The 16,894-nt window shown below is 41.9% G+C and overlaps 1 protein-coding gene across 7 annotated transcripts in view; it reads right to left on the reverse strand.

The window, feature by feature from the left end:
- The window catches only part of CFLAR (CASP8 and FADD like apoptosis regulator), a 388,388-nt gene that overhangs the window by 265,394 nt on the left and 106,100 nt on the right, over positions 1-16,894 (reverse strand). The window lies entirely within an intron of this gene.

The raw sequence follows: 16,894 nt of genomic DNA on the forward strand, positions 1-16,894 counted from the left end.
TCTTAATTTCAGAAAACAGCTTAAAACTTTTCGTTTTCCATGATCTGCACTTAGTTTATTAGGTGCCACATTAAGCCCTGGGGTGCCCGTGGGTAGCCATGCGCTATATAAATGTGTATTCATTCATTCATTCATTCATTCATAGCGTAGAAATTACCACTGTGGTACATGTCCTTTTCTGAGTGGGAGAACAGCACAACTGACGGCTTGTCCTCCCTAGATCCTCATTCGCATACTAGATGTGCTATCCGTACAGTAACCGGATACCACAGCGATGACTGCAAACACCTTTCTTTGAGCTCAGTAGGCTGTGAATATAAAGCAATGGGTATCTTCATGGAGACTGCACATTTTCCACTCAAAGTCCTTATGCTGCACTATGCTGGAGTTTTAGTTGCGCATAATTTGCAAGGCGCTTTCATCCTTTAGTACAAAGGGCATGTTCCTACTGCGTGTACCTTAGGAGGTGGCAACTGATCATGCAGAGATATTGGGTTGCTGCTTTGCAGAGGAGTATGACATCCGAGCTACTGTTTGTACCAGTACCTACCTCTATTAGGGAGAGCACAGAGTCAAACAACTCAATGCCGTGTGGTACCGGACAACCTATTCAAACTGGACTCACACAGAACTCAAAGCTGCAACTCAAGCCCTCCCTGGGGCAGCAGCGTCTCTTTGGAACTCGGGCCCAGCCCACCTGAGCAGTGCCACAACCCTAATTATTTTAAAAAGAAAACTAAAACCGTACCTGTTCAAACTCTATTTGTCTCTTGTTCCATCCCTACTCTGCTGTTGTGTCTTGTAACTTCCTCTCTACTCTTCACTTCCGGGCCTCATCTGCACTCACTGCCAATACTCCTGTGACCCTAGTGCTGTTGGAATCTAGTCTTTCCATCGTTTCGCACAGCCATCAACTGTCTATTACAGATGTATCCCTCTTCTCTTGCATGTCTTTGCCCACCATCAGTTTTGCTGTTTGCGTGTTATCGCTTGATGCAATGACTGTTCCACAAAATGCAAACCTGTAAACATGAAAATCAGCCAAACCCTCCTTCAATTAAAGTTTGCAGCATCTACTCTAAGGCTCATGTCTAACCCTGGATGGTCAATGATGCGCATCCTTCACCCCATGGCTTCTCGTGTCTGATCTACCTTTTACAGACAAGTGTCGGTCCACTCCATAGAATCTGGAGGCCCATAGAATACAGGAGTTCATGGAGGTAAGGCTACCCAAGGGCCGGCCTCTCATTCATCTCCATGGCAGAAGGCACACACCACAGGCTGGAGGGGCGGGAGATCTCCTGCTGTGGTTGGAACATCAACCTGGGGAAACTCTGAATTATTCAATTGGCAACTGGGGAATATATGCCATTATTGGCTTCAAGGAAAATTTCATCACAGGCACTTCTTTGCTATTCCACCCAGCACTTTGCTTCTCTTGCAAATGCCTGCTTCCTACTGTCTGTGAGACACATTCGCCTGACATTCCATTAAACCTTCAGAACACAGAACACTCAGACTGAAAACAGTACACATGGTGCCTCCACATGCCAAACCCAGATTGCATCACCCTGCCTTTCAACCAGAATGCCCTGTAAAATGGTGATGCCCCCCACAGGGAACAACAATATCACAAATGGTGTAATTTAAGAAAGGCGGTTTAGACAGAGCATGTCAAAGACCATTGCAAACCGGAAAAAGGAGAACTCTTAGTCATTGAATTTAAAGAAGTGCACAAGGCATCATATATTTACATGTAGTCAGGGACAGTTGTATCAGCACTGTGAGCAAGGTAATGCAGAAAAACAACCCGACATTGAACTTGGTGCTATAAAGTGCAAGTGGCAAAACAAGTGGCGACGCAAGTGGCAATGTGTGTGACAGCGAACACGGCGCAAAGTGCAACTGTATATGTACAGTGAAGAATGGTTAAAAAATTGCTTTCAATAGATTATACAGTTATTTGGTTGAACCAAAGGAGCAATGCGCTAAGGTGTGGCGCTGAATAGTCGACGGCGTTTCGATCCTTCTCAATCAGGATCATCCTCAGGACCAAGTTGTTAATTTGAACAAGTGCTGTACAGGGAAGAAAAGGGGGGAAGTCAGGGGATAGGTCGGCAGGGGGGAGAGAAAGGTGTGGCGGAGAAGGGGGGGAAGAGAGGCGGGGGAGGCAGGGAGCGGAAAGGGAGAGAGAGATAAAAGGAGGGAAGGAAGGGGATTGGGAGAGGGAAGGAGAGGGGAGAAAAAAAAGGTTGAAAGAAAAACACGGGGAAGTGGATGAATAGGGAAAGCGTGAGACAGAGAGGGATGGAGCCAGGGTTACCTGGAGGAGTGAGGGGGGAAAAAAAAGTTTGAAAGAAAAACACGGGGAAGTGGATGAATAGGGAAAGCGTGAGACAGAGAGGGATGGAGCCAGGGTTACCTGGAGGAGTGCAACCGCGGGGGAAGAGCCAAGTGGGTCATCAATTAGTGGGCCGGTAGGAGGTCCAAGGGCCCGTGGTGTTCGAACGTCAGGGCGAGCTGGGAAAGCAAGGGAAAGGGGTCAGAGCGGAGAACGGGCAGGCCTGTGGAGAGGAGAAGTACACGAGTAAATAGGTACCGGTTGGGGAGCACGACCGTGCTGGAATCGCAGGTCGGAGTGCTGGAGCAGAGTTTTCTGTTGAAAATCTATTGGGTTTTTTAAGCTCTGGTTTGTCTATTTGTCGATAATTAAAAATATTAATTCATAACTATTAATTATTTGTTTTGTGTAAATGTTCTGATTAACCAATACGAATTAATAAGAGAAAACTATACGTGGGGATGCGTTCATGTTGCTTACTAATAATGTGCATGTTTTATTAAATAAATGTTGCTGAGTGCTGTTTATTTTAAAGCACAAAACGCTTTTGAATTGTCGTGTACTAATGCTTTCCTTGTGTTGCAAAGGCTAGATAATTACATACACATAAGGGTATTAGTGGGGTTAACACTGTTTAATCACTATGCTGTGGTAATGTTGTTTTTGTCTCTTTTAATTAAGATGGTACGTTTTGGCCTAGTAGAAAATGGCTGCCGTTTAAAGCCTGTATTCAAGTAGTCGAATTTTGATGAGAAGGCCTTGCTGAACATGGTCGAGAGTCATCTGACCACAGTCTTCGCCTGGTTTAAAGTTTTCCGTGAGGACAGCAGCTCTGGGCGAACATCCAAGTGTCCTTGGAAGACAAAGGAGCCACAATGAATTTGGGATTGTAGCGCTGGTTCCGAGGAAATATGAATACGAAAGAAACATTTGTAAACCTAGGGTTTCCTTCTTCCGTCTTTTTATTTTTGTGATTTTTCTGAGCGGAGATTTTCCAAATGTAGCGATGCTACATCCTTTCCTTCTCGCTCTGCTCAGCGGTTCAGCGGACGTTTTAAACATTTTATGTTTCTTTATTTTGTAATATTCGTTATAAATATTGTTAGCCTAGAGAGGGTCTAAGGCCACTTCTTCCCAAACCTGCGTTGGTGAGGATCGATGCTGTGAGGACGGCGACTCGGGAGACTTCTACTGAGAGACCTGTCCTGACCCATTTCTGACATTTAGCTAGAATAGGTAATTATGAGAATAATGATTTACTTTGATTGATTTTCTTTGACTAATTTTAGATAAAGTATCATAATTTTAAATACAGTGTTGGTGGTTATTTCTTGTCAATTATTGAGTACTCTATTTTGATTATTGTTGTATAGATTGTTTAGATCATGACTCAGGACAGTTACAATTAGGTCTTATCGACCCCAGTGTAGATGCAGGGTGTTTAGGAGTTTTTCTTTCCACAGGTTCAGTGCTGATAGAGTATTTGAGCGTATGTTAGTAAAATGGGCCCAAGTGTATGATGAGTATATGTGCGTGTAACTGTGAAATTACTCTATCCGTGGAAGAAGGGAGAATTTGTACACCCCGATCTGCACCAATTTCCTGGTAGCAGAGGATGGTTATTGATGATTGTCTTGATCCGATTAGATTGCTTGTACATTGGCTTATTGATTATTGATTATTGATTGATGTTGGTATATGTACTAATACTATATGTTGGAGTCGTCGTGTTGAGTTATATGTAGTGCTTCTGGAACTTGGGAGCTAGTAGCAGTTCCGTAGTAGGGCAGAGGGAAGTATATACTGCTCTCGGGAAAGACGGGATTGTTGGTCCTGTATGTATGCAGGAAAAACGTGTGACAATTGAAGTTGCACGTCACATTGTCTGGGTTCGGAATTAGTGACATTGTCGTATGTTACTATTAGAATATATTTCTGGTATAAAAGGAGTGCGTATGGTAGCGAAGGTTATCTGTGAAACTCTGGTCTTAAGTCCCAGGGATCCGTAAGGTTCACCGTTAAAGCTTATCGCGGGAGAAGTAATGGGTATTCTCTGAGCTTGTTTGAAGGACTGGGCAGAGGTAAGCTGCTTGGTTAACGTGTGTTATAATTCTGTAGCGGGACAGATTGTTCGCTGTTCTCGGGAAGGATTCTGTGTGTATGTACTACATTTTTCTTGTATGATTGTGCGTGAATGTATGAGCATTTAGTTGATTGTAAAACTCTTTGGATCAGTCCTAGAGGAAACAGTTAATGAATGCATGATAGAAGGGCAGAGTAGAGGGATGTGCTACTGTGTCAACGAGAGTATTAATTCCGTACTGAAACAGAAGTGAGTAAAAGACGGGATTCTTGTGAAATAGATTTTTCTTTACTATTCTGTGGTTAGCGAAGCAGGCAATGGAGATGTTTATATGTTGTAACTAATAGATTTTGTAGAATTTGACACGAAGTCTACTGAGAAGTTTTGTAAAGGAGGGGTAGACGAGTGACAGGAGACAGGAGCAACTGCAGCGACTGCTGACGTCAAACAGACTGCGCTCTAATTGGATATTGGATCAGAATAGTGTTCGCGCTGGGATTGGTGCGTTGGTGTGAGCCGCGCAAGGATTGGAAGGAGTCACTCTGTACTCTTGTGACGTAGACGCTCCAGGATTGGTGCGTTAGTGTGAGTCGCGCTGTTATTGGATGAAAAATCGTATTGTACACTTCTAATACGGAAGGGATTAGAAAGTTTTGGTAAACGCTAAAATGTATTACCAAGAAGAGAAAAAGAAAAAATCTTTGTTTGGAAAAATAAAGCGCTGGTTTGACAAGGATAAAGATGTTAAAACAAGAGAAGGTGAATTGTTACCTCCAACGAAAACGCCTGCATCCTTCATGGCTGCGAGATATGGGTATCATACCTGTATATGGTTGGAGAATTGGGTTAGGTATACTAGGGAAGATGGTGTCCTAGCATTCCCAGAACATGGTTCATTTAATCTGGCCGTATTGAAAAATTTACGGGAAAATATGTTGTGTCTTGACCCAAGACCAAGGCCGACACAGTTTGAGGCTTTAGTGGAATGGGAAGAGGAAGTACATGAGCGAGAAAAACAGAGGTCTGGAGGAAATTACAGATACATGTTTGGAAGGAGGCATGATCGTGAAACTCATCATGATCGAATGAAGAGATGGCGAGATGCTAGCATGTCAGAGGGATTATATCCTATGAGAACAGTTGACGAGAGAGAAGAAAGGAAGGGTGCGGAAAGGGTTCCTGAGGCAGAAGTGAGAAGATATGGAGTTAATGAGTATGAGGATGAGGTCTTGAATGACATGATTTACAAGAGACCACCTCCATATAGACCAGAACCAGAAGAGAGCACACCAGTTGTTTCTCCGATAAGAGATACATTGCGTATCATTGAGACAGAAAATGTGACACCTGAGTTAAGAAGTGGTAATCCTTTCAGGGAGAGAGAGAATCGATGTGGTGACGAGAATACGAGAGAATTAGCCAGAACTACATCAGAACTGACTGAAAAGATTAGAGAACTGACAAAGAATCTGGAAGCTGTTACGGTGCCTGTAACCATAGGTCCAGTTATGCCTGTTTTTGATAAGCAGAGGACGAGTGAAAATGGTTTGGTGATTCCATATGTTGGGAATAAGATAACAAGTTTAGCTGGTCCCTCAGGAGATTCGGGAAGAAGGACAGAAAGTAGTGATCTGAGACAATCCAGACATGACACATGTAGTGAAGGATTAGAGGTACAGTCTAATTCGAGATTGGATGCTAGTGAAGCTAGTTGTTCAGGGATGCCGATTTTAGAACCGCAGAAGAAAGTGGTTCCAGTGAGAAAGACTACTGAAATAACAGCTGAAGATTTGAATGATTGGATGAAAGTCCTTCAAAAGAGGGATAAAGATTCACAGGCTATTGATGTGGCCAGGTTACGTGTAGAATTAGAAGAGCTTGTTGCAGGGACAGTTCCTACAGAAATTCTAAAAAATCATCATGATGGTGAACTGTTATTTATGTGCAAAAACATCACCTGGAGAGCAAGAAATACACATGACAGGTTAAGAGCAGTAGCGAATGAACAGGGAGTTGACATTGATAAGGTGAAAGCTTTGCAGAAGTCTTACAGGATGGATTTCACGGATAAAGACATTGAAAATCTGAATGGTACTGGTAGAACAGGACAGATTAAGGAAATGGTTGCATTGTTGCGAAGATGGGGTGATGTAGAGAAGTGGAAGGATAGGTGGTACAAGAAAAGGGAAGAATCAGGGGACAGAACTTATTCAGCATTTCCTGTGAGAGAAAAAGAGAAAACAGTGGATGCATATCCCATGAGAGAAATACCTGGAGGAGGATATGTACATGTTCCATGGACCAGACAGGATATTTTATCATTTACAAATGATTTCCCTCGACTGAGAGAAAAGCCCGTCGAGTGGTATAGGCAGGTAGATAGGTTTGTGAAATTGTCAAAAGTGCTGTGGATTGACCTGAATAGTCTGTTTGATATAATTGTTCCAGCAGACTTGTGGACTGAGTGTAAAATAGTTGTAAGTTGGCCTACTGAGGAATATCCAAGAGATCAGAGAACAGGAGCACCAGATCCAGAGGTAATGAGAAAGTATGATCAGGTGATGGTATACCTGAAAAGTAAGGTACCTCCAAAAGAGACAGACTGGGTTAAAATAGATCGAACACAACAGGAAGCAAAAGAATCAGTTCATGCTTTTTATGAGAGGCTGATACTGGCTTTTAAACAATTCAGCGGGAATGAGCACCTGGGTGACAAAGATTTGAGTCATTTTGTATACAGATTTGTATATGGCCTGAGACCTGAGATTAGTGAGAGAATTCGAGAGCATACAGTGGACTGGCAGAGTAAGAAAATAGATGAGAGGTGTGGCTCACTGGTTAGAGGCGGCAGACCCGTAAGCAGAGAATCGGCCAGGGACCAGGGTTCAATTCCCGACGCGGCAGGGTTGTGGACCAGGGTCAAAACGGACTCGATAATTCTCGCCTCGGTACCTACTCTAACCAGGAACACACTCGGCAACTCTGGGCATTAAGCTTGCCTCATCTCTACAACGGCCCCCCACAGACGCCGGGGATGCCTGGTTTCACCTTGGAGATACCCAGTAAGGGACCATCTCACAGGGAAAACCAGGACGGGTTCCCCAGCGGTCTTCAGCGCCAGGATACTCCGACAGGAGTGATAGTGCGCTTTACAAGTACACACACATTTACATTTACATTTACATGAGATTCTGAGACATGCAAAATACTTCAGTGATGAAATTGAAGCAAAACAGAGAAAGCTGAAAGAAAAAGCAATGTGGGCACAAGTGAAAGTTGCGGAAAGACAGGAAGCACAGTTGGTGGAACAGGCGAATAATGCAGGAAATAATGCAGGGAATAGGCCCAGGTATGCAGGGAAAGGAAAGGGGAATCTTGAGGAAGCCAAAAAGAAATTCCCTTGTCACAACTGTGGCCAACTGGGACATTGGAGATCTGAATGTACCAATCCACCATTAGCGAATAATGAGGGTAAAACCTTAAATCAACAGGTGCAGAACGAAGGGAATAATCAACAGCAGCAACAACAGAAGGTTGTGAGACAGCAGAGTCAAGAGCCAAAACCGCCCTTGCCGCAGAATAGAGGGTCACAAAAGTACAATCAGGATTCAGGATTCTACAATGATGAGCAGGTAAACAAACAAAGGCGTTCTAACCAGGTACAGCAGTACTTGTTAAAGAATGAAGGGAGTGAGTCTGAAGGTGATTATTGACGGTGCCGAAGAGAGGAGGAAGAGTGCATACTTGGTGCAACTCTAGAAATAGACCAGGCAGGACCATTTGTGGATGGGAAAATAAATGAAGAGAGTGTTACTTTTTTAGTAGACACAGGTGCAACAAGATCAACTGTCAGGTCAGCAGATATTAGAAATCTTCCTCTCTCGGATGAAGCAATCCAAGTAGTTGGTGTAGCCAATACACAAATCAAGACACGTCTTACTGAACCAGTAAGAGTACAAATAGGGAAATTTTCAGACATGCACAGATTTATTGTCTGTGACACTAGTCCAGTGAACTTGTTAGGCAGGGATCTGCTTTGTAAGATGAACTGTACAATTTTTTGTACACCGGATGGAATAGCTTTTGAGACACCAGATGAGGATGTTTTGTACCGAATGACTGCATTTGCTGTGTTTGATCCGGAGGATTTGCCTCAAGAGCTGAGAGATACAGTGAAAAGGACAGTTTGGGATTTTACTGGAGAGGATGTGGGATTGATGAATAATGTAGATCCTGTGAAAATTTCAGTGAAAGAGGGAATTACTTATCCTAACATTCCTCAGTACAAAATGACACCAGAAATAATTGAAGGAATAACTCCTATAATTGAGAAAATGATTCAGCAAGGAGTTTTGAGAGAACTACTGAGTAGCCCGTGTAACTCACCGATAATGGGGCTAAAGAAGCCTAATGGGAAGTTCAGAATTGTACAAGATTTGAGAAAAGTTAACCAAATTGTGGTGGCATGCTGTCCCATTGTGCCAAATCCGTCAGTGATTTTGTATCAGATTCCACATGATGCGGAGTGGTACACAGTGATTGATTTGTGTCATGCTTTCTTTTCAATTCCATTGCATCATGACAGCCAGCCGATTTTTGCATTTAGGTTTGGCCAGCGTATTTTAGCATGGTGTCGTATCCCACAGGGGTATACAGAGAGTCCTTCGATATTCAATCAGTTATTGAAAAAATCATTGGAGAGCTTGATTATGCCTGAAAACTCAGTACTAGTGCAGTATATTGATGACCTACTTGTGGCATCAAAGACACGTGAAGCTTGTGAAGTAGATACTATAGCTTTACTGAATCATCTGGCAGATGGAGGGTTAAAAGTATCTCCAGCCAAATTGCAATTTTGCAAGAAAGAGGTGCATTATCTTGGACACAATATTGAAAAAGGTCTGAGAAAGGTGACTGATGACAGGATCAAAATCATCAGGGGAATGAAGGCCCCAACGACCCAGAGGGAAGTGAGAATGTTCCTGGGGATGGTGGGTTATGGTCGTCAGTGGATTAGTAACTTTTCTCTGATAGCAAGACCACTGATTAAGCTGACAAAGAGTGAGGTAAAAGACCCATTGGAACTAGATGGAGAACAAATGGCAGCATTTGAGGAGCTGAAGAGTAGAATGTGTGAAGCCCCTGCTTTGGGTATGCCAGACTATGAAAAGGAGTTTGAGTTGTACCGCAGTGAGAGAAATGGATGTGCACTTTCAGTGTTAATTCAGAAGCATGGACAGCTGAGGAGGCCTATTGCGTACTTCTCATCGACACTTGACCCTGTAGCTGTAGGTTTACCAGGTTGTTTGAAATCTGTGGCTGCAACATGCAGAAGCCTGGAACAGAGTGAGGGAATCATAATGGGATATCCTGTAAGGGTATTTGTACCTCATAATGTGGCAATTCTTTTGACAAGAAGCAGAACGCAGTACATGTCACATAGTCAGCTGACTAAATATGAGAAAGTCATTCTGGGAGCATCAAATGTGACTCTTGAGAGATGTGTGAATGTGAATCCAGCGACATTGTTGCCGGATATTGAAAATGTGGGTGTGAAGACAGAAGATGATCACAATTGTTTGAATGTGCTTGATTACTGTACAAAACCGAGACCAGACATAAGGGATCTTCCATTGCTTGAGAGTGATCATGTGTTGTTTGTGGATGGATCATGTCTGAGGAATGATGAGGGTGTGCTGAGTGCAGCATATGCAGTGTGCAAGGTTTCAGAGGTTATGGAAGCATCACCATTGAAAGGAGTGAAATCTGCACAAGTTGCTGAATTGGTGGCATTGACAAAAGCTTGCAAAATTGGAGAGAATCTGAGAGTGACTGTGATAAATGATAGTCAGTATGGATTTGGAGTTGTGCATGATTTTGGCCAGCTTTGGCTGCAGAGAGGTTTCTTGACGTCGAGTGGGACTCCAATAAAGAATGCTGAAGTGATTGGGAAATTACTTGAGGCGATACAGCTGCCTAAAGAGTTAGCAGTTGTGAAATGTGCTGCTCATGGACAAGGAGATGATTTTGTGACAGTTGGCAACAGATTTGCTAACGACATTGCACAATATTGCGCGAAAAATAATCATTCGATTAATAGGGAACGAGAAGGTGAAATGTCTTTTTGTTCTGTGATGTTTACTAATGTCCTAGAAACATGGGATGAAGTGAAACAGTTGCAGGATGAGGCAGGAAAGGAAGAAAAGAAAGACTGGATCAAGGCAGGTTGTGCCCCAAGAGAAACAGACCATGTGTGGGTCTATAGAGATGGCAGACCAGTCATGCCTAACTCTATACTGTCGACAATGGCAAGGATGTATCATGGCCAGGGACATTTGGGAAGGGATGCTATGATCAGGTCTTTTAAGCAGACTTGGTACAATGCAAAGTTCGGGACAATTGCAGAGAGCATCTGTCAAAGATGTTTGATTTGCCAGCAATTTAACACTGGGAAAAAGACAGTGGTGAGTCTGGGAACGATAGGCAGAGAAGGTGGTCCTTTCACGAGAATGCAGATTGATTTCATTGAAATGCCCCAAGTGAACAGATTGAGGTATGTTCTAGTGGTAGTCTGTTTGTTCTCAAGATGGGTGGAGGCCTATCCGACTAGGAGAAATGATGGAGTAACGGTGGCAAAGTTACTGTTAAGAGAGTTGATTCCTAGGTACGGGTTTCCAGTAACGATGGAGTCTGATAGAGGTGGACACTTCTATAATGAACTCATGAGTTTGATTTGTGAAGCATTGTGCATACAGCAGAAGCTACATTGTGCATACAGGCCAGAGACTTCTGGTGTCGTGGAGCAGATGAACGGCACGATCAAGAACAGGATTGGTAAGATGTGTTTAGCCACTGGAATGAAATGGCCTGATGTCTTGCCTCTAGTGCTAATGACTATTAGATCTACTCCAGATAGAACTACTGGTTTAAGTCCACATGAGATTTTGATGGGACGTGCAATGCGACATGCATTTGTACCCGTCAATAAGTTGATGACAATAACTGATGACATGATTTTGGATTACTGTAAAGGCCTGGCTGACGCAGTTCATTCTGTGTTTCACCAGATTGGAGAAGAAGCTACCACACTTGAGAAGAAGCAAGCTCATGATCTGAGTCCAGGGGACTGGGTGAGAATCAAAGTACACAGAAGAAGAAATTGCTTGGTTCCAAGGTGGGGAAGGCCAAGACAAGTCATTCTGACTACGACAACTGCAGTGAAGTGTGCTGGTGTGAAAAACTGGGTACATGCGAGTCATACTCTGAGAGTTCCAAACCCAAAGGATGGGACTGGTAAGGAGTATTTTGAAGAGTCAGATTCCAGTGATGATGAAGACACAGAACCAGTGAGAAAAAATCAAAGTTCAGAGAGATAACAATTGAGAGTCTCAGAAAGGAGATCAGATTCTGTAAGAGAGCCTGAAGTTCCAAAAAGCAGTGGAGGGAAAAGAAGAGAAAAGAGCAATTCCACAGAGACTACTCCTGAATCGGAAGAGGAGATTGAAGAACCACTTTAGATTATACCTGAAGAAGCAGGGTTAGAAGAAGATAGAGAGGGACAGATTGCGGAAGACCCCCGAGGAGGTGTAGGGAACATTCTTGACAAGCTAGGTGAAGGGACAAGTAGACAGCAAGAAGATTGCGTGTCGGAGACCCGAGGAGGGACAGAAGTAGGGAAGTCTCAAACAGTGGTGAAAAAGACTGTGGAGCGAAAGAAAACTGCTGAAGAACAAGAGGCATTTGAAACAGAATCAGATGAAAGTGAGAATGAGAAATCAGAGGGTCGAGTTCTGAGAAAGAGAACTTGGATTGGAGAAAGAAATAATAAAGAAATAAGGCCGAAAAAGGTTATAAGAGGAGATCTTTGGCCTAACAACAGAATAAAGAAGCTGAGATACAGACTGATAAGAGCAAATACCTCGAAAGCTGAACAAGTGAATGAGGTGTCGAGTCAGAATCCAGCAAAAGGTGAAAAGCGAAAAGAGTCAAAAGAACCAGAGGAGATCAAGAGGATAAGAAAACCTAACCAGAAGTATAGGTCGCCGGAATGGACGTACGTGGCACTGTCTGAAGGTGAAGAGGCAGAAAGTCAAGGAAATCCAGAGGAGACCGTACGAGAAGTGGTTGAGGAAGATACAGGTGAAATCCTGAAAGTAATCTTGACTGACATTGGAGAAAAGTCAGATACTGAGGATATTGTTGGAGATCTAATACAGTTTGATGTTGAAGAAGATGAAGTAAAGAGTGATGAGTATCCAAATTGAGTGAATAGAAGAAATCACTTGGAAAAAGTGAAAAGAAGAAAAACTGAAAATTAATTGTTTGAAGTAATCCAGAATTTTAGAGATTAAGTAGTGGAGTAGTAGAGGCTAAGTCAAAAGACACGGTCAAAGTAGTAAAATGGCTAACATAGAGAATAACCAAAGTAGATGTGCCTTCTTAAGAAGATGGTGTAAAACGTGCTGCTGCTGTACTGGATTATTAATGCTACTATGGGGTGTTTTAGCTTTATTAGTTACTTTTAGAGTTACAATAGGTACATTTGAGATGTATACAGAGAATGTGACCAATGCAGAGAAGAGTTCACAAAAAGTAGTTCCAACTAGAATTAGTAATACTTACATACATAAAGATAGGTCAATTAATGATTTTTCTAGTAATGTTTCTTCAAAGTTGTTATACGAATATGTGAAGACAATGGAAGTTAGGGATTGCTACGTTTGTATGCAATTACCTGCATCCGTTTCAGAGGGTGTTACTTATCATCATTTACCAGCTACGTATGGAATTTCTTGTAGTGTGTTAAGTAGTGTTTTTTATTTGTTAGAGAAAATAGATTATGAGATGTCTAACAAAGATAAAATTTTTGGGCAATTGCCAATGAACAAAAAGCTGAATCCAGCTAAAGAAGCTAACATTTTTGGTGAGATTTTTATTGAAAAAGAAGAATTAACATTAGATTATATTTTTAAGAACAATTTAACTTGCAGTCTGAAAGAAGAGGAGAAAGCTTTCCTAAATATGGTGGAGGAAAGGAGAATGAGCATGCATGAGAAAGCAGGGAAATATAAAATGAGTGAGACAATTTGGGACATTGAGATGGGAAAGGAATTGAGAAATGGGGCTAGTCCAACTTTAGCTCTAGATGCACCACAAAAGGGTAAGCTGTGCATTACAAGAAAGAAATCCCAATATGATACATATTTTGTTCGGACTAGTGAGTGTCATGATACATACTTCATTGCAACAGGATGGGGTTTCAAGGGAGGAGAAGATCCAATTTTCCCAGGAGTGTATTATGTTTGTGGGAACAAGGCTTATTACAGGTTGCCTGACCATTGGTATGGCACGTGTTATGTGGGCCTGGTCTTTCCAAAGATCTTTCATATAGATAGAATAGAAGATGTAGAACATATTAATTTACTAACGCGTTTTAAGAGAGAAACTTGGTCTGAAATAGTGGGTGACATTTTTGGAGCTTTAATTCCAGCAGTGGGAATTTCTTTGAATGCTTATGGAATTCGGAAACTGTCAACAGTGGTGGATCGCTAATCGACAAATACTGCTGGAGGGTTTCTTTTGGTGAATACGGAATTGATTGCCGTACGAGCCATGTCTATGCAAAATCGACTTGCCCTTGATATTCTATTGGCCAAGGAGGGTGGAGTCTGTGGAATGCTGAAAGTTCAACATTGTTGCACTTACATTCCAGACGAAAGTAAAGACCTGAAGGTCTATATCAAAAATATTACTGATTTGCATGAAGAATTAGTACCACTAGAAGCTGAGAGTATTTGGACTAAAATAGCTAATAAAATAGTTGCTATTAAGAGTTTTATTGCAAAAATAGGTAGTACTATTATAGGTAAGATATTGTTTCCTTTGACCTGTATAATTGTTGCTTTATTGATACTAAGATTGGTGTGTTTGTGTTGTAAAAACAGGGGAGGGAAAAAGAAATTAATCAAAAGAAATAATGAAAAGAGAAATAAAAGGTTGAAAAGAGAACCACAAGAAATAGAATTAGAAGAATTGAGGGAGAGTGTTTATTTGGAAACACAGAGGGATGATGAAAGGGTGTCTAGTGTGTAGTGTTGTGTAAGGAGAAAAAGACATTTCCAGTTTCTCCTAAAATGGGACTAAATTTTACTAAATTTTTTTTTGGGTTGTTTATTTGGTGATAATATCACCAAAGGGGGGATTGCTGGAGCAGAGTTTTCTGTTGAAAATCTATTGGGTTTTTTAAGCTCTGGTTTGTCTATTTGTCGATAATTAAAAATATTAATTCATAACTATTAATTATTTGTTTTGTGTAAATGTTCTGATTAACCAATACGAATTAATAAGAGAAAACTATACGTGGGGATGCGTTCATGTTGCTTACTAATAATGTGCATGTTTTATTAAATGAATGTTGCTGAGTGCTGTTTATTTTAAAGCACAAAACGCTTTTGAATTGTCGTGTACTAATGCTTTCCTTGTGTTGCAAAGGCTAGATAATTACATACACATAAGGGTATTAGTGGGGTTAACACTGTTTAATCACTATGCTGTGGTAACGTTGTTTTTGTCTCTTTTAATTAAGATGGTACGTTTTGGCCTAGTAGAAAATGGCTGCCGTTTAAAGCCTGTATTCAAGTAGTCGAATTTTGATGAGAAGGCCTTGCTGAACATGGTCGAGAGTCATCTGACCACAGTCTTCGCCTGGTTTAAAGTTTTCCGTGAGGACAGCAGCTCTGGGCGAAGATCCAAGTGTCCTTGGAAGACAAAGGAGCCACAATGAACTTTGTGATTGTAGCGCTGGTTCCGAGGAAATATGAATACGAAAGAAACATTTGTAAACCTAGGGTTTCCTTCTTCCGTCTTTTTATTTTTGTGATTTTTCTGAGCGGAGATTTTCCAAATGTAGCGATGCTACATCCTTTCCTTCTCGCTCTGCTCAGCGGTTCAGCGGACGTTTTAAACATTTTATGTTTCTTTATTTTGTAATATTCGTTATAAATATTGTTAGCCTAGAGAGGGTCTAAGGCCACTTCTTCCCAAACCTGCATTGGTGAGGATCGATGCTGTGAGGACGGCGACTCGGGAGACTTCTACTGAGAGACCTGTCCTGACCCATTTCTGACATATAGCTAGAATAGGTAATTATGAGAATAATGATTTACTTTGATTGATTTTCTTTGACTAATTTTAGATAAAGTATCATAATTTTAAATACAGTGTTGGTGGTTATTTCTTGTCAATTATTGAGTACTCTATTTTGATTATTGTTGTATAGATTGTTTAGATCATGACTCAGGACAGTTACAATTAGGTCTTATCGACCCCAGTGTAGATGCAGGGTGTTTAGGAGTTTTTCTTTCCACAGGTTCAGTGCTGATAGAGTATTTGAGCGTATGTTAGTAAAATGGGCCCAAGTGTATGATGAGTATATGTGCGTGTAACTGTGAAATTACTCTATCCGTGGAAGTAGGGAGAATTTGTACAACCCGATCTGCACCAGGAGTGTCCCAAGCTCAAAACCATGACCAATTGCAGATCACAAAATGTCATCTACTCGATCCGTTGCCCATGTGACCTTGTTTACATTGGACAAACCACCCAAATGATCAAACAACGAATAATCCAACACAAAAGTCGGATTAATTGCAAAATACTTACTGCTCCCCTGGTCGCACACTATATGCAGAAGAACCACCGTGAGACAGACATCTCTTGGCAAGTGATAGATCAACCTATCCTTCCCATAAGAGGCGGTAACATGTCCGCTTTGCTCAACAAACTTGAATGCAAATGGATGACCATTTGCAACTCTGTACAAACAGGGCTCAACACCCTAGACGAATGGAATAGCAAAGTCGCACTCTGAAGCTGTCCCCCCAGCATCCTCACCTCTCCCCTCCTGGCTCTCATTCTGCGATTGATTGTTTTTCTATTTTCTTTTATCTTAAGTAACTTGCCCTGCACCCATTTCTCTAACAATGTCTGTGTTTTGTCTCCCTTTTTCCTCCTAATTTTTTATCATTTATGTGCTTTCTTACTTTTGATATTATTGTACTCATTACTCGTTTCACGTGATCTCGATTACTTCCTTTGGTAGATCCATCTCATTGCGAGTACTGCTAGCGTGATTTGTTGCATTACGTTTTAATTCAATTTAATTTTTGAATTCATGTTCTAGTAAAATATCCCCCACCTTTCACAACTGTATAACTTGTACCATGAATGGTTTCTGTCCTTCGTTATGTTCACCTATATCCAACCGACCTTCTTGGCTCTCCTAGTCCTTCCTTTACCTTCCCTCTTCCCTTCCCGCCCTCCTCTGACCTTCCTCCTATCACCTTCTCAGCTTCTCCCTGGCGTGCCGCCCTCTGTTGTCACCTGACCCGGAAATCACCGCCTTCTTAGGTCCGCACACTCGCACCTTCTCTTCACTGGCTTTCACTGCCTCGGAGAGTCGCCAGCACCGG

The sequence above is a fragment of the Triturus cristatus genome, chromosome 3_2 (assembly GCF_964204655.1).
Source record: "Triturus cristatus chromosome 3_2, aTriCri1.1, whole genome shotgun sequence".
Taxonomy (NCBI): Eukaryota; Metazoa; Chordata; class Amphibia; order Caudata; family Salamandridae; genus Triturus; species Triturus cristatus.